This window comes from Tamandua tetradactyla, chromosome 1 (assembly GCF_023851605.1).
Source record: "Tamandua tetradactyla isolate mTamTet1 chromosome 1, mTamTet1.pri, whole genome shotgun sequence".
In the NCBI taxonomy this organism is placed as follows: Eukaryota; Metazoa; Chordata; class Mammalia; order Pilosa; family Myrmecophagidae; genus Tamandua; species Tamandua tetradactyla.
Window position 1 is genome coordinate 147,983,486 of NC_135327.1, and position 18,454 is coordinate 148,001,939.

Genomic DNA, 18,454 nt, shown 5'->3' on the forward strand with positions numbered 1-18,454 from the left:
AGTTCCAGAATGTATAATTGGAATAGACATACTGAGCAACTGGCAGAATCCCCACAGTGGCTCTCTAACTCGTGCAGTGAAGGATATTATGGTAGGAAAGGCCAAGTGGAAGCCACTAGAACTGCCCTTACCTAGCAAAATAGTAAATCAGAAGCACTGCTGGATTCCTGGAGGGATTGCAGAGATTATTGCCACTCTTAAGAACTTGAAGGATGCAGGGGTGGTGATTCCGACCACATCCCCATTCAACTCTCCTATTTAGCCTGTGCAGAAAACAGTTGGGTCTTGGAGGATGACAGTGGATTATTGTAAGCTCAACCAGGTGGTAACTCCAATTGCAGCTGCTATTCTGGGTATGGTATCATTGCTTAAGCAAATCAACACATCCCCTCTTACCTGATATGCAGCTATTGATCTGGCAAATGCTTTTTTCTCCATAGCTGTTAGTAAGGACCACCAGAAACAGTTTTCTTTCAGCTGGCAAGGTCAGCAATATACTTTCACTGTCCTACCTCAGGGGTATATCAACTCTCCAGCCCTATGTCATAATCTTGTCCGCAGGGTCCTTGATCATTTCTCCCTCCCACAAGACATCACATTGGTCCATTATATTGATGATGTCATGTTGATTGGACCTAGTGAGCAAGAAGTAGCAACTACTCTAGACTTACTGGTAAGGCATTTGCATGTTAGAGGATGGGAGATAAATCCAACAAAAATGCAGGGACCTTCCACCTCAGTGAAATTTCTAGGTGTCCAGTGGTGTGGGGCATGTCGAGATATCCCTTCTAAGGTGAAGGATAAATTGCTGCATCTGGCCCCTTCTATGATAAAAAAAAAAGGGCACAATGCCTAGTTGGTCTCTTTGGATTTTGGTGTCAGCATATTCCTCACTTGGGTATGCTACTCCATCCCATTTATCAAGTGACCAGAAAAGCTGCTAATTTTGAGTGGGGACATGAACAAGAAGAGGCTCAGTGACAGGTTCAGGCTGCTGTACAAGCTGCTCTGTCACTTGGGCCATGATCCAGCAGATCCAGCGGTGCTGGACGTGTCCATGGCAAATAGAAATGCTGTTTGGAGCCTTTGGCATGCCCTAAAGGAGAATTACAACGCAGACCTTTAGGATTTTGGAGCAAAGCCATACCATCTGCTGCAGATAACTGCTCTCCTTTTGAGAAACAGCTTTTGGTCTGCTACTGGACCTTAGTAGAGACTGAATGCTTAACTATGGGCCACCAAGTTACCATGAGACCTGAGTTGCCTATCATGAACTGGGTGTTGTCTAACCCACCAAGCCATAAAGTTGGGCATGCACAGTAGCACTCTATTGTAAAATGGAAATGGTATATACGAGATACGGCCAGAGTAGGTCCTGAAGGCACAAGTAAGTTACATGAGGAAGTAGCCCAAATGCCCATGGTCTCCACTCCTGCCACATTACCTTCTCTTTCCCAGACCAGAACTATGGCCTCTAGGAGAGTTTCTTACAGTGAATTGACTGAGGAAGAGAAAACTTGGGCCTGGTTTACAGATGGTTCAGCACGATATGCAGGTACCACCTGAAAGTGGATAGCTGTAGTACTACAACACCTTTCTGGGGTGTCCTTGAAGGACAGTGGTAAGGGGAAATCCTCCCAGTGGGCAGAACCTCAAACAGTGCACCTGGTTGTTCATTTTGCTTAGAAGGAGAACTGGCCAGAGATGCATTTGTATACTGCCTCATGGACTGTTGTTAATGGTTTGGCTGGATGGTCAGGGACTTGGAAATACCATAATTGGAAAATTAGTGACAAGGAGGTCTGGAGAAGAAGTATGTGGATAGAACTTTCTGAGTGGGCTAAAAACATGAACATATTTGTGTTCCACGTGAACGTGCACCAGAGGGTGACTTCAGCAGAGGAGGGTTTTAATAATCAAGTGGATAAGATGACCCATTCTGTGGATACCAGTCAGCCTCTTTCCCCAGCAACTCCTGTCATTGCCCAATGGGCTCATGAACAAAGTGGTCATGGTGGTAGGGATAGAGGTTATGCATGGGCTTGGCAACATGGACTTCCACTCATCAAACCTGACTTGGCTATAGCCACTGCTGAGTGCCCAATCTGCCAGTAGCAGAGATCCACACTCAGCTCCCAATATGGCACCATTCCCTGAGATGACCAGCCAGTTACATGGTGGCAGGTTGATTACATTGGACCACTCCCTTCATGGAAGAGGCAGTGATTTGTTCTAACTGGAGTAAATACATACTCTGGATATGGGCTTGCTTTCCCTGCAAGCAATGTTTCTGCCAAAACTACAGTCCATGCACTTACAGAATGCCTTATCCATTGTCATGGTATTTCATACAGCATTGCTTGTGATCGTGGAACACACTTCACAGCAAATGAAGTGTGAGAATGGGCACATGCTCATGGAATTCTCTGGCCTTACCATGTTCCCCATCTTCCAGAAGCAGCTGGTTTGATAGAACAATGGAATGACCTTTTGAAAACTCAATTACAGTATCAACTAGGTGGCAATACCTTGAAGGGCTGGGGTAATGTTCTCCAGGAAGCCGTATATGCTGTGAATCAGCATCTGCTGTATGGTGCTATTTCTCCCATAGCCAAGATCCATGGGTCTAGGAACCAAGGGGTAGAAATGGGAGTGGTACCACTCACTATTCTAGTGATCCGCTAGGAAAATTTTTCCTTCCTGTCCCTGCGACCCTGAGCTCTACTGCTCTACAGGTTTTAGTTCCAAAAGGAGGAGTGCTTCCACCAGGAGAAACAACAAGAATTCCATTGAACTGGAATGTAAGACTGCCACCTGGTCACTTTGGGCTATTCATGCCCCTGGATCAACAAGCCAAGAAGAGGATTACATTATTGGCTTGGGTTATTGATCCTGACTATTGGGGGAAATAGGACTGCAACTACACAATGGAGATAAAGAAGAGTTTTCTTGGAATATAGGAGATCCCCTAGGGCATCTTTTAGCACTACTATGCCCTGTAATTTAAAATCAATGGAAAACTGCAACAACCCAATTCAGGCAGGACTACCGATGGCTCTGAAACTTCAAGAAAGAAGGTTTGGGTCACTGCATCAGGCAAAGAACCACGGCCAGCTGAAGTGGTACCCTTATGGCTTGCTAAGGGTAAAGGGAACATGGAATGGGAAGTGGAAGAAGGTAGTGATAAATATGAACTATGACCACATGATCAGTTACAGAAATGAGGACTGTAATGCTGTTTTGTTCATATTATACTATTTAAGTTGTAAGATATCAATTTTAAGAATGAATATTACCCAAGGACTTGCACCCTATTCTTGAGAGATTTAATGTGTTCCAGTTATGTGCAAGACAGTTAAGTATTGTTAGGTGAAAGAAAAAATGTGTGTTTTATTGTTTTTTATTTAGAAATTAGGTGTGGTTTAAGGTGATATGTATAGCTGCCAAGTTGACAAGGTGTGGACTGTCATGGTCAGGTTCATCTATGTGTCAACTTGGCCAAGTGGTGGAATCTGTTTCTCTGGTTGGGCAAGTGCTGCCCTGTCTGTTGTGATGAGGACATTTCATAGAATTAAATCATGATCACGTCAGCTGCATCCACAGCTGATTCCATTTGTAATCAGCCAAGGTGAGTGTCTTCTGCAATGACTGATGCTTAATCTAATCACTGGAAATCTTTTAAGGAGGATTCAGAAGAGACAGGCTGTCTTCCTGCTTTGGCCAGTGAGCCTCTCCTGTGGAGTCTATCCAGACCCTCCAACAGAGTCTTCAGCTTCACAGCCTGCCCTATGAGTTTTGGACTCTTCATTCCCATGTTTACATGAGACACTTTTATAAATTTTATATTTGCAAGTATTTCCTATTGATTCTGTTTCTCTAGAGAATCCTAACTAATACAGGCCCCAACCTGATAACCCATGTTGCTGACTTCAGGTCACTGAGTTTTTATATTATTGTTAGTCCATATGAGACATGATAATATCTGTCTTTTTGTTTCTGACATTTCATTCACATACAGTCCTTAAGGTTCATTTATCTAGTTGCATGCCTCACAACTTCATTCCTTCTTGAGACTGTTCAGTAGTCTTTTTTATGTATAAACCACAGTTCTACCTTTCATTTCTCTGTCATTGTGCCCTTGGGACACCTCCATCCATTGTGAATTGTGAACACTGCTGCAAAAATACCAATGTGAAATGTCCCTTCATATCCTCACACTCAGTTCCTCCAGGTATATACTGAGCAATGGAGTTGTGGGATTGTATGGCAACTCCACCCCTAACTGCTTGTGGAACCACAACATTGCCCTCCAAGGGGCTGCATGTCTCAGTTTCCCTACCGATAGTGAACAGGTACATTTTTTTCTGTGCATTTTCTCTAGCACTTGTTTCTCTCTGTTGATTTTTAAGCAGTTTTATTCATATATCATACAACCCACCCTAATAGACATGCCTTTGCCACCATAATCTACATGAAGACATTTCCTTTTCCTCCACAAAGAATCCATACCCCATCCCCATGCCCACCTGCCTGTTGACATTTAGTTTCAGCATAATGCCTTCATTACATTCAGTGGAAGCATATTACAACGCTACTGTTGTCTATAGACCCTAGCTTGCATTGATTGGATTTTTTCCTTTATACCATCCATTTTCAACACCTTGCAATGTGTTGAAATTTTTTCTTCCTCTTGCAAAAATGTTTTTTTAATTTGTACATTTAATCACCGTCGTTGTCCACTCTAGGCATTCCTAAGTTATACCATCTCATTCTTATCCTCTGTCTTTCCTTCTTGTTTCACACATTCTCCAGTCCTTCTCCCTCAATCATACTTACATTCAGCTTCATTCAGCATACTTATATGATTGTGTTATAATCAGGTAGTATTGTGCTACCTATTTCTGAATTTTTACAATCAGTCCAGTTGTGTAGTCTGTATTTCTTCAACATCAAATGTCCAATCTTTACCCTGTTTCTATCACCTGATAACCTGTGTTCCTAACTTCAACTCTCAAAGTTCACTCATTGATGTTAATTCATATTAGTGAGACAATACAGTATTTGTCCTTTTGTTTCTAGCTAATTTCACTCAGCATAATATCCTCAAGTTTCATCCATGTTGTTACATGCTTCATGGCTTTATTCTGTCTTACAATTGTGTAATATTCCATCATATGTATATGCCACAGCTTTTTTTAGCCACTTGTCCATTGGTGAGGTTTGAACAGATTCCTTCCCTTGGCAATTGTAAATAATGCTGCTATAAATATCAGTGTTCAAATGTCCGTTTGTGTCCTTGCCTTCAGTTTCTCTGAATATATACATAGTGTGCTGGTTTGAATCTGTTGTGTACCCCAGAAAAGCCAAGTTCTTTAATCCTCATTCAGTATTGCTGGATGGGGGATTTTTTATTGTTTCCATGGAGATGTGACTCACCCAATTATGGGTAATAACTTTGATTTGATATTTTCCATGGAGATGTGTTCTACCCATTCAAGATGTGGTTGTTTACTGGAGCCCTTTAAGAGGGAACCATTTTGAAAAAGCTTGAGAGCCATGAGAGCCACCAGACTGACAGAGGCAACAAAACTGACAGAGCCCTGGGGAAGCCATAGAAGATTCCTGGAGAGAAAGCCGGTAGACATCACCATAAGCCTTTCCAGCTCAGAGAGACACCCAGAACATCATAGGCCTTTTTGAACTAAGGTGTTTTTCTCTGAATTCCTTAATTTGGGTACCCTTACAGGCTTGCCTTAATTTCAAAATTTCCATGATCTTAGAACTGTAAACTTGCAAGGGGATATGAATTCCCCTTTTTAAAAGCCATCCCATTTCTGGTATATCACTTTCCAGCAGCTTTCAAACTAAAACACCTAGGAAAGGGATTGCTGGACCATATGGCAATTCTATACTTAGCTTCCTGAGGAACCAGCAAACTGCCTTCCAGAGTGGTTATACCATTTTACATTCCCATCAACAATGGATAAATGTGCCTCCTTCTCTACATTCTCTCCAGTACTTACCATTTTCTGTTTTGTTTTGTTTTGGATAATGGCCATTCTAGTGGGTTGTCAGATGATATCTCATTGTGGTTTTAATTTGCATTTCCCTAATAGCCAGTGAAGTTGAGAATTTTTCAGTGTATCTTTTAGCTGTTTGTATTCCCCCTTCTGAAAAGTGTCTATTCATGTCTTTTGCCTATTTTTAAATTGGGTTCTTTTTGTTGTTGAGTTGAAAAACCTCTATATATTCTAGATACTAAAAGCTTATCTGATATATTGTTTCCAAACATGGTCTCCCATTGCACAAGCTGCTTTTTGCTTGCCTGACAAAGTTCTTTATTAATTTCTTTTTTCAGTGCTCATTCTTTGGGTGTAAGGTCTAGGAAACAGCCTCCCATTACAGGATTTATAAGATATTTCCCTACATTTTCTTCTCAAAGTTTTATGGTCTTATCTCTAATGTCGAGGACTTTGATCCATTTCAAGTTACTTGTGTATAGGGTGGGAGATACGAATGCTCTTTCACTCTTTTGCATATGGATATTCAGTTCTCTAAACACCATTATAAAATGGTGTTTTATAAAGAAGCTGCTCTGTCCCAGGTGTGTTGGCTTGAATGCCTTATCAAAGATCAATTGTCCATATATTAGAGGGTCTACTTTAGAGCACTCAATTCAGTTCCTTTGGTCAGTATATCTCTATGCCAGTACCATGCTGTTTTGACCAATATAGCTTCCTAATGTGCTTTAAAGTTAGGTAGCGTGAGACCTCTCACTTCCTTTTTCTTTCTCAAGGTATTTTTTAGCTGTTTTGGGCACACTTCACTTCCAAATAAATGTGGTTATTGGTTTTTCTATTTCTGCAAAGTAAGTTGTTGAGATTTCAATTGCTATTACATTGAATCTACATATCAATTTGGGTAGAATTGATATTTTAATTATATTTAATCTTCCAATACATGAACACAGTATGTCCTTCCATTTATTTAAGTCTTCCGTGATTACTTTTAGCAAGTTCTTATAGTATTCTGTGTACAGTTCTTTGTATCCTCAGCTAAATTTATTTCTAAATATTTTATGCTTTTGGTTGCTATTGTAAATAGAAGTTTTTTCTTGATTTCTTCCTCAGATTGCTTATCATGGTGTATACAAATTACTGTTTTTTGGGTGTTGATCTTGTACCCTAACACTTTGCTGTACTCATTTATTAGGTCTAGTAGTGCTGCTGTAGATTTTTAAGGATTTTCAACATATTGTATTGTGGCAGTTTGAAAGAATTATGTACCCCAGGGAAACCATATTTTAATCCTGATTCCTTCTTGTGGTGGGAGCTGTTTCTTTTAATCCTGATTCAAGAATGTAGGTTGGAATCTTTAGATCAGATTATCTCCATGGAGATGAGACATACTCAATTGTGGGTATTAACTTTTGATTAGATGGACCTATTCCAGGTGGGTCTTGATTATTTTACTGGAATCCCTTAAAAGAGGAAACACTTTGGAGAAACTACAGAAGCCTCAGAGCAGGCAGAAGCTTCATAGCAGAGCTGGCACAGATGTGGACATGTGGAGAACAGAGACACAGATGTTTGGAGATGCTTGGAGCCCAGTCAATGTTGCCCAGAGATGTTAAGTGTGTCAGAAGTTGGAGAGAACCAAGGGAAGCTGAGAGATGAAAGCTAGCCCTGGAGAAGCAAAATGAGGAGTCCCTACAGGAACAGAGGCTGAAAACACAGGATCCAGGAGCAAGGGACCATCAAGAAACCAGTGTATCTTCCCAGCTGACAGAGGTGTTCCAGATACATCAGCTTTTCTTGAATTAAGGTGTCTTTCCTTGGATGCCTTAATTTGGACATTTTCATGGGTTTAGAACTGCGAACATGTAATTTATTAAATTCCTCAAAAGGTGTTCTGGTTCTGGTATATCACATTCCAGCAGCTAGCAAATTAACACAAATATCATGACATCTGCAAAGAGTGAGAGTTTTACTTTTTCCTTTCCAACTCAGATGACTTTTATTTATTTTTCTTGTCTAATTGCTCGGGCTAGAACTTCCAGCACTATGGTGAATAACAATGGTGACAGTGGGCATCCTTGTCTTACTGATGATCTTAGAGGGAAAGCTTTTAGTCTTTCCCCATTGAGGATGATGTTAGCTGTGGGTTTGTCATATATTTACTTTATCATTTTGAGGAAGTTCCCTTATATACCTATCCTTTGAAGTGTTATCATCAAGAAGGTATGTTGAGTTTTGTCAAATGCCTTTTTTGCATAAATCAAGATGATCTTGTGGTTTTTCTGCTTTGATTTGTTGATATGGTGTATTACATTAATTAATTTTCTTATATTGAATCAGCCTTGCATACCTGAAATAAATCCCACTTAGTCGTAGTGTATAATTATTTTAATGTGCTGTTTGGTTCAATTTGCAAGTATTTTATTGAGGACTTTTACATCTATAGTCATTAAATAGATTGTTCTGTAATTTTCTTTTGTTGTAGTATCTTTGTCTGGTTTTGCTATTAGGGTGATGTTGATTTCATAGGATGCGTTAGGCAGCTTCAATTTTTTTTGAGGAGTTTGAGCAGGCTTGTTACTAATTCTTTCTTGAATGCTTGATAGAATTCATATGTGAAGCCATCTTTTTGGGAGCTTCTTGATGACTGATTCAATCTCTTTACTTGTGATTGGTTTGTTGAGGTCTTCTATGTTTTCTCAAGTCAATGTTAGTTGTTCATACCTTTCTAGGAAGTTGTCCATTTCAACTGCATTGTCTAGTTTATCAGCATATAATTGCTCATAATATCCTCTAATTTCCTCCTTTATTTCTGTGGGGTCAGTGGTTATATCTCTTCTGCTTTCATTTCTGATTTTATTTATTTGCATCCTCTTTCTTTTTTGTCAACCTAGTTAAGGGTCCATTGATTTTCTCAAAGAAGCAACTTCTGATTTTGTTAATCTTCTTGATGGTTTTCATGTTCTCAATTTCATTTATTTCTGCTCTAAGCTTCATTATTTCTTTCCCTTTGTTTGCTTTGGGGTCAGTTTGCTGTTCTTTCTCCAGTTCTTCTAAGTGAACAGTTAATTTCTTGATTTTTGTTTTTTCTTTGTTTTTAATATAGACATTTAAGGCAATAAATTTACCACTCAGCACTGCCTTTGATACATTCCATGAATTTTGATATGCTTTGTTTTCATTTTCATTTACCTTGCGATATTTACTAATTTCTCTTCTAATTTCTTCCTTGGCCCACTGTTTGTTTAAAAGTGTGCTGTTTAGACTCTATATATTTGTGAATTTTCTGACCCTCTGCCTGTTATTGATTTCTAACTTCATTCCATTATGATCTGAGAAAGTATTTTGTGTAATTTCAGTCTTTTAAAATTTATTGAGACTTGCTTTGTGACCCAGTATATGGTCTGTCTTTGGGAATGATCTATAAGCCCTTGAGAAAAATGTGTATCCTGCAATTGTAGATTATAATGTTCTGTAAATGTCTTTTAGGTCTAGTTCATTTATCACATTATTCAAAATCTCTCTTTCTTATTGATCCTCTGTCTAGATGTTCTATCCATTGATGAGAGCAGGAAATTGAAGTCTCCAATTATTATGGTTGAGGTCTCTACTTCTCCTTTCAGTATTTGCCTCATGTATTTTGGAGCACTCTGGCTCAGGCATACATATTTGATTGTTATGTGTTCTTGTTCAATTGTTCCTTTTATTAATGCATAGTGTCCTTCTTAGTCACTTTTAATTGTTTTACATTTGAAGTCTAATTTGTCTGATATTAGCATAGCTACTCCTGCTCTTTTTTGGTTGTTACTTGCATGGAATAATCTTTTCCCAACCTTTCACTTTCAGCCTATCTTTGTCCTTGTGTCTAAAATGAGTCTCCTGTAGACAGCATTAGATGTGTCCTGTTTTTTTAAAACATTCTGCCAGTCTATGTCTTTTGATTAGGAGTTTAATCCATTAACATTCAATGTTATTACTGTAAAAGCAATACTTTCTTCCATCATTTTGCCTTTTGGGTTTTATATGTCATATGTAATTTTTAAAAATTTTTTACCTTTACTGATAGTCTTCATTTCTACACTCTTCTCCAGACCTCACTCTCCTTCCTTTTCCTATCTGCTTGTAGTGCTCCCTTTAGTGTTTCTTGCAGATCCAGTCTCTTAATCACAAATTTTCTCAGTGATTGTTTGTCTGAAAATGTTTAAATCTGCCCCTGATTTTTGAAGGACAATTTTACTGAGTATATAATTACTGGTTGGTAGTTTTTCTCTTTTAGAATTTTAAATATATCATATCACTGCCTTCTTGCCTTCATAGTTTCTGCTGAGAAATCCACACATAATCATATTGAGCTTCCCTTGTATTTGATGAATTGCTTTTCTTTTGTTGCTTTCAAAAAACTTTCTTTGTCTTTGCCATTTGACAATCTGATTAGTGTCTTGCATTAGGTTTATTTGAATCTTTTCTGTTTGGGGCATGTTGCAGTTCTTGGATCTGTAATTTCATGTCTTTCATAAGTTATGGGAAATTTTCAGTAGCTATTTTCTCCATTAGTCTTTCTCCTACTTTTGCCTTCTCTTCTCTTTGGACACCCACAACACATATATTCATGTGCTTCATGTTGTCATTCAGTTCCCTGAGGCCCTGCTTATATTTTTTCCATTCTTTTCCCTGTATTTTCCTTTGTGTGTCAGATTTCAGATGTCCACTCCTAGTTCACTAATCCTTTCTTCTGCCTCTTCAAATATATTGTTGTGGGTTTCCATTGTGTTTCCTGTGATTTGTTTTTTCAAACTTTCAAGTTCTTCTTTATGTCCCCCTGATGACTTCTTTATATCCTCCCTCAACTCATTGATTTGATTTTTGATGAGATTTTTCATATCTGTTCAAACATTCTCAATTAGTTGTTTCAATTCCTGTATCTTATTTGAAGTATTGATCTGTTCATTTGATTGGGCCATATCTTTGATTTTCCTAGTAAGATCTGCTATTTTTTCTGATGTCTAGATGTTTGATTTCCTTAATTAGTTTATTCTGGAAGTTGTTTTCACTCTTTTACCTAGGGTTTTCTTGCTGAATGGCTTTGTTCTCTATCTGCTATTTGATATTCAGTTCAACTTTTTCTAGACCACTAGCATAGGTTCTGTTTAACTGATCAGAATTTTTTCAGTTCTTGTTTTTTTGTTTCTTGCCCTGCCTATATGGTGCCTTTATTTTTTTGAGGAGGGTCTCTTTAAATATTATAGACCCCAGCCAGATTTTACCAGACTGGACTGGCCCAAATCTCAGGAGAGACAGGTAGCCAGTATCAGTTTTCCCTGAGGGAGAGTACACAGTAGATTGTCAGATTTTTATATGAAGCTTCTAGACTCTGTGCTTTTCTTGTCCTGCCCAGCATGTGGCACTTGTCTGCCTACAGTTTCTCACCAGCTTAAAGTGATGTGGTGGCTTTAATTTCAGCAGACTCTCCCTGCCAAAGGTGTAATTAATACAGAAGTGAGATTGTAGGATGGCTTTAACTGCTTCAGTTTTCCAGTCCTTTGGGTCTGAATTCCTTGAAGGAGAGATTCCACTTGAGCTGGGCCCTACCCCATTTCTCTTGGGAAAGATACACCATTAGATAATTAACTTATTTCACCTGACTGGTTACTATATCTCTCAGACAAGCCTAATTCTGCCCTTGGGTTGGCCAGTGCTGGAGCCTGAGAATGCTTCCAGTTTTATTTAATGAACTCTTTAAGGAGTAAAAAACAAAAAACAAAAAAGTCTTTTCAGACTTTTCAGAGTCAACCCCCACCTTCTCAAGTTTGTCAGTCAAGAGTGTGATTTGGTATGTGGCTCTATGTTTCTCCAGGCTCTATGTGCCCCCTTTTCATGGAGTCCAGCCCTTTTCCAGTATTTTGTGCTGTCCAACTCAAAAAGCCTCTGTTTTGTTTTCCATCAGCCCCATGCCTTCTGTCCTGGGGCAAACTCCTAGTTCCTTTAGGACTTATTCCAAGTTTATCTGTGCTGGGGGCCTGTTTTCAGTAGTAAAAATTTGATAATTCCACCATTGGAGCTTGGTTGAGCTAAGCTCTTGCTGTTAGTAAGTCTGTTTCCTTTCCCTGGGGAAACCAGCCTGTCATGGTCATGGAGGGGGGTGACACCAACTTCCTTGATGTGGGGGACTTACAATTCTGTGTGGGATCTCAGCTGTTCCATCTGGTCCAGACTGGTGTATGCTGTGTGACTGATCACAGGTTTTCCCCCAGAAGTTGTTCTGTATTGTTCCTAGCTATTTATTAGCTTCTGTGGAGGATAAACTAAATTCCACACCTCACTTTTCTGCCATCTTGCCATGCCTTCAAATCTGAGAAATTTGAGCTAGCCATGAATGTTGGAAGAAAATATTTTCCAAATGAAAGTAATAATCCCATTCTAACTGGAAAATCTTCTGAAAACATATCACAAAGTCTACTAAAAGTTTCATCATAGATGTACTAACCTTTTAAGATATACTCTGAATTCCATACATAATAATGCCATCATTGAAAATATTCTGAGAATGAATCCCTGAGATCAGAGTTAGCAAAGCAAACATAAATAAATAATGTATAAAAGCAGTGTGCGCAGTTAAATTTGATTTTCAGACACACTGCAAATAACTTTCTAGAATAAAACTATTACATGCTATATTTGGGACATATCTATACTAAATAATATTTATTGTTAATCTGAAATTAAAATTTAACTTGGTGCCCTGTATTTTATCTGGCAACCAGGGGAAATTATAGGCCATTTTATAATTTCACAGTTATAAGTATAGACTCGAGCAAACTTTGTTTCCTTAGCATTTTAACCAGCCTAGCATTGGCTAGATTGTTTGAAGGTAATAAATTGTGAAAAAGTGGAGTCTGAGAGAGAAATTGAATTGATTTAGTTACCTCAGCAAAGTTTATTTCAGCAGGTGTATGATGCCCTGCCCCCTCACATATATGCATAGTCACAGATCTAAGGGTGACTCCACCACTTTGCACAGGGGAAACAATCACTCTTTCAAGGTGAAGCTATGTATCTTGAAGATCTTGATGAATGTGTTTAATATTAGATGCATAGGAGGTAAGCAAAAATAATGAGAAGCTAAAGCTAAATAAGGATTTTTGTTTATGATATGGAAGACAATGAGTATCCCCAAAATGGAAAGGGTTGTTATGTAGAGGTATAGATACATATGTAGTTAAAGATAGATAGATGTAGAGAGATAATATATGTATAATAAACATATTTGTATAACAAAATATCTTTTTATGAAGAGAAACAGCTCAACAAAACCTACCTAGAAACTAGGTGGCCCTTTCTTGCAGGATTGGTATTAATTTTTTTTACATGAGAACTAGTCTAAACTTTTGTGCTGTTCGGATTGGTGATAAGCAGAATAACATCGCCCATGGTAATTCAAACTAGTTACCTAATACAATAAGAGGTAGCTAGATAGTTTTATGTGATTTGTGTAATATGTGCCTCTCCTATGACTAAGAAGAATCATTTGGCTATATGGGACCATGAAAATTAGTTTTACAGTAAGATAGAAAATGTAGTGTTTGGTTTACCGTTATTCAATATGGGATAATGTTTAAATGCCATATCAGGCTTGGGGAATAGTAAATAAAAAGTAGCAACCTAAAAGTTAACTATAATAACACAATTGGGTGAAATTGCTGTGCAGTAGTTTTCAAACAGAGCAGAAGCAGTCATGCAAGTAATTATCAGAAATCAGACTTGGTACTTTTAATTATAGAGAAAGATTTAACGCTTATTCACAAGTTTCTGGGTATAAAAGTAAATTTTTTTCTTGAAGTTTAGCTAATAGAATGAAATTGTTTTCCCCCTGATTGTAGAGGAGAAGAATGTGTGCAGTCACTATGAAAAATGGCTCAGCAGAGAGGGACACAATGGCCTGTGAAGGTGAGAATATGGAAATGGTTGGAAGCTTTCTGTTTTGTCTCTGGGAACGACTCAATAACAGGTTTGTCTCACATGATGAGTGTTAACAAGTAATTTTATTCCATGAGAACAATAATCATTTTTATGGATTTGCTGAAATCTAGATATTTAAAGTGTTTTTTTAATACATTATATATATGTATATGTATATATTCATGTAGGAATAAATAAGACTTATGCATGGATAATATATTGGTCCATGGATCATATTTTAGGGAGATGTTAAGGAAGTTAAATAATAAGAATGAGAGGGAAAAAACTCAAAGAAGAGGAAAAAAGAAAGATATGTTTGAGCAGATTGAGTGCCGTGGTGAGTGCATGGATTTAGAAATCTGTATTTGTGTCCGTGCTCTGCTATTTACTAGTTGTCACTTTCTTTCCCTGAACTTTAGTTTTATTTTATATAAAGTAAAGATGTTATTACTTAATTCATGGGACTATTAAGACTGAATGGCATGTAGCACATGTAAACTACTTTGTACAGGCTCCAGCACATAATAATACTCAGTAAATAGCAGATCTTCTACCTGTATTGACTTCTTGGTGTGAAATAACTTGATTTTCCTAAGTGGATTTTATGGTTTTGTGGTTTAGCTGTTTCATAAATTTTCTCTCATCCACTGGCAAATGCTTCCTTCCAGTTGCAAGATGGAACAGATGGCGTTCACCACAGTGTACCTTTCCTCTTGCTCAGAAATGTATGCCATCGCAAGAGTGATTCTTCTGAAAATATAGAAATAGAATTGCCAATATTAACTGTTTCTAAAATAATACACAATGTATCTCTTTAGTTTTGCAAATTAAATTTCTTTGCTCTCCTTTTATTATTGTTTTAACTTGAAGTAAGTAAAATCAAAGCAATTTAATAGAGCTTTTGATGCCTTGGAGATATCTGTAAAACTAATATGCTTATTTGGGGCATCTTTCTGCCTAATGCACCGAGACAGCCACTTTTACTGTTTACTAGGTCCAGACTCTTGAATTTAAAAGCTAAATTTTCCGTCTTGTTGAAGACATTTCCTTTTTTTTTTTCTCTCCCTGTGGAAGAGAGAGTGTGAACTAAAGTGATTTCTCATTTCAGAATAACTGGCAGTATATCTCACAATTATTAAAAAGTAAGAAGATCCCCTTTTCAAATTGATCAGAATTTAAACTTACTCCATAAAGAGTTTGTTTTAGAAGCACACTAGCTTAAGTTTCTTAAATATCATGATTTTAAATATAATGACAGTATAGAAAATGGTAACCTGAATTAAATGTATGTATGCTCAAAATTTTAAAGTTGAAAGTAGAAAAGCATTCAAAATACTTTAACCTAACAAAAAAATCATATAATCAAGTTTGACAGCTATGTCAGGGATATTGGGCAAATGGCTATTTTAAAGAAGCTATTAAAATATATACTTAACTTCAAGTTATTTATATTGTTATAAATATAAATATATATTTATATTTAATGTGTCTTAATGTGATGTAAAGAGTACAAGCGTTGGTAAAAATATAGTTTTGGATAAACAGGTCATTTAGTATAGAAAAGACATATCTATCAAAAAGTGTTTTTGTCTAATTTTTTTCACTACCTTGAGCTTTTTATAGACATTAATAGGAACAAATTTTCCTTATAAAACAAAACAAAAATCTCTTCATAATAGTAAAATAGACAGAACCTCAAAAGTTGGGTTTCACATTTCATTTGTAGAATAAATGGTGAAATTTAAGAATAAATCATTTTGTATTGTATTTCTTATCTTATCTAACACAAAGTAAGAAGACATAGCCCATAAAAAGCCTTATTAATTTTTGAGAAAAGTCAGTGAATCAATTTGTGAGTAACAATACCTAAATAGGCATTTATAAATACCTCATTATGTTTCTTAGAAAGCTAGGTCTATGTTTAATTTGTGGTATAGAGCAAAACACCACATCTCTATTATGAGTTTCAAGGGTGTTTTGTGTGTGTGTGTGTATGTATATATTTTGATAAGGACAGTTTCTTGCAGCAAAGGAGCTCAACTCCTAGATAACCCAACCATGTCTATGTAGAGAGTAACATCAGCTCCTTTTGTAAACACAGTCAAAGCATTTATTGCACCACTAGGGAGGGTGAAACTGTACCACCTTCCCACTTTTTTTTTTTTTCCCAGTCATTTGCTCATGTAACCTGAAGAAAGTCTACAGGTGATGTCAAACTGTTCAGTAGCCCATTGTTCACTGAGTAAATGGAGCAGGAATACCACCCAGGGAAGCCCCAATTGACAGTAGCAGAAGTGGTTACAAGATGCCAGGGATAAAGAACTGAAGCAAATGTAATCAGAGAGATCAAGAGGACATTGTGCTAGGGACAAAAAAAAAATTGCTGTAAGAACTAGAAGAATGGGCTGAATGTAAATAAAAATCTCTATCCAATATCCTATTTAGATGGGACATGCATATGCATGAGATGGAATGGATGGTTGATGATAATGTAGTCACATTATATATGATGATAAGATGAAAGAAAGCAGTGTGTTCTTTTAGCAGGGCCTGATATAGGGAAATTAATTATGAGCATATAGGAAATGTTTCGGATGATTGGACTTGTAATCTGTTATAGAGGAAGACTGATGTGAGGTATTTTACTGAAGTTTTGTGGTGGGGATAAAGAAGAGATGATGACAACTAGAAGGTTGCTGAATGGAGACAATATTTTGGCTTGTTTTTAGATAGGGAGTTATGAAAATGATTGTGGACTGATGAGAAGGATCAAGTGGAGAAAATGAACATTAAAATGACAAACTGAAAGGGTAAATTTTGGAGGAAGTTTGGAGTGTACTTGTGATTCTACCTTTCTCGAGCATTTTTTGATAAATTATAGGTCATTGTCTGCCCGAAGAGGAGAGACAGGGATATGAGATGGCGGCAGTGGCAAAAAGAGTCCCAGAAAGAGTCCCTTGTGAGTGGAGAAGATAAACTTTATTTGGGTTTTGCTTATACCTGACTCGTTAAAGGAATTAAGGAGTACAGGTTGAAAGTGTCTGTAGTTACAGAGTTTATCTTATGTTTATTGCACTAAAGATAGCCTCCTCTTTCCTTATTAATATTCATTGAATATTTACTATATGCCTGGCACTGTGTATTTTTCCATCTAAACCTCACAACAACCCTCTGTGATAAGTACTAATATTCTCCAATTTTATGTTGAGGAAAACCAACACTCTGGAAGGTTAAGAAATTCGATTGCTGTCACACAGATAGTGTCACAGCTGGGATTCATTCCAGGTCTGCCTAAATTCTTCTAAATATACTCTTGAGGTTTTAACCTAGCCCTTTTTCTGCCTTAATTTGATGTTTTGTGTGTGAGTGTGGAAAAGGGGTTCTTTGACTTATAATGTGTGGTTTTCTTCACAACTTTATTAAAAGCTCTTTGCCTATAAGGACCCTGTCCTCATTTGTATGACGCTGAGGATTTTTATCACTGAACTATAAGTTCTTCCTAAGGTTTTGTTCTTCTCAAAAGGTCTTTCTAGCCATTTGTTTTCACTAAATATTAATCAAGGTGACATTTTATATTCTAAGTAATGATAAAACACTCCCTCCACCATGGCTTTCAGAGCAAGCTGGAGATAGCCAACGCATATAGACTGACTGCCACTTTCTTTGCCTTTCATGTCATTTGGTTTAAGAGAGTATTTTATGATCTCATAAAATAGAGGTAGCATTATTTTATATTAGATTCTGAGTATGGACAGAGTCACAGAGGTATCTTTGTCCCAGTGCTGTGTGTCATCATTTAAACAGAATGCTACCATGAAAATAGAGTTCATTTTACTTTACCTGGAAAGGACTTATTTAGAATTTATGAAATGCTCCACACATAAATAACTTAGAGAATTTAGTCATAAAGGACTTTCAGATACTTAAAAAATTACTCTTTCCCCACACTACCCCGACTATTCCAAATCTGTTGAAATATGCTTAGGGATCTAATATGTCCCAGACTAGCATCGAAGTCACAATCCCATTTTGCAAGGGATATAAATCTCTGAATTTAAAATAGCTCTTGAAAATATTTGAAGTTTTAATTTCATACTTGCCTAATTTTAATGTGGGTCAAGAAAATGCAGTGGCAGATGCAACTGATAGTTGGAATAATAGGATAGCATCTAAAGAACAGCAATATAAAAAAAATGAAAGATGACATTGCCAATGAACTTTGAACGCTTGTATATAGCAGAAAATTGATCCATTGTTTTCATTAGATAAAATTCCATTATTTTTAGGTTGAGTTGTTTTTAATTGGAACTCACGATTGTTACTTATTATATATCTTCAACCCATCTTTCATTCACCCTGCCATCACTTTTCCTTATCAGAATAATGTGCTCTGACCTCTGAAACTACTCTTTACTTTTCTCTTCAAGGTTTTTCAAACTTTTGTCCTAACAGTGGCTTTGTTGGCATGGCTTCGTTTGTAC

At 37.2% G+C, this 18,454-nt stretch overlaps 1 long non-coding RNA gene across 1 annotated transcript in view; it reads left to right on the forward strand.

Annotated features, from left to right (window-relative positions):
* Window positions 1–13,961, forward strand: part of LOC143686862 (uncharacterized) — a 108,604-nt gene extending 94,643 nt beyond the window's left edge. Inside the window, exon 5 of the long non-coding RNA XR_013177282.1 lies at window positions 13,895–13,961. This is a non-coding gene — a long non-coding RNA (uncharacterized LOC143686862). The remainder of the gene's footprint in view (window positions 1–13,894) is intronic.
* The last annotated feature ends 4,493 nt before the right edge of the window (window positions 13,962–18,454 follow it).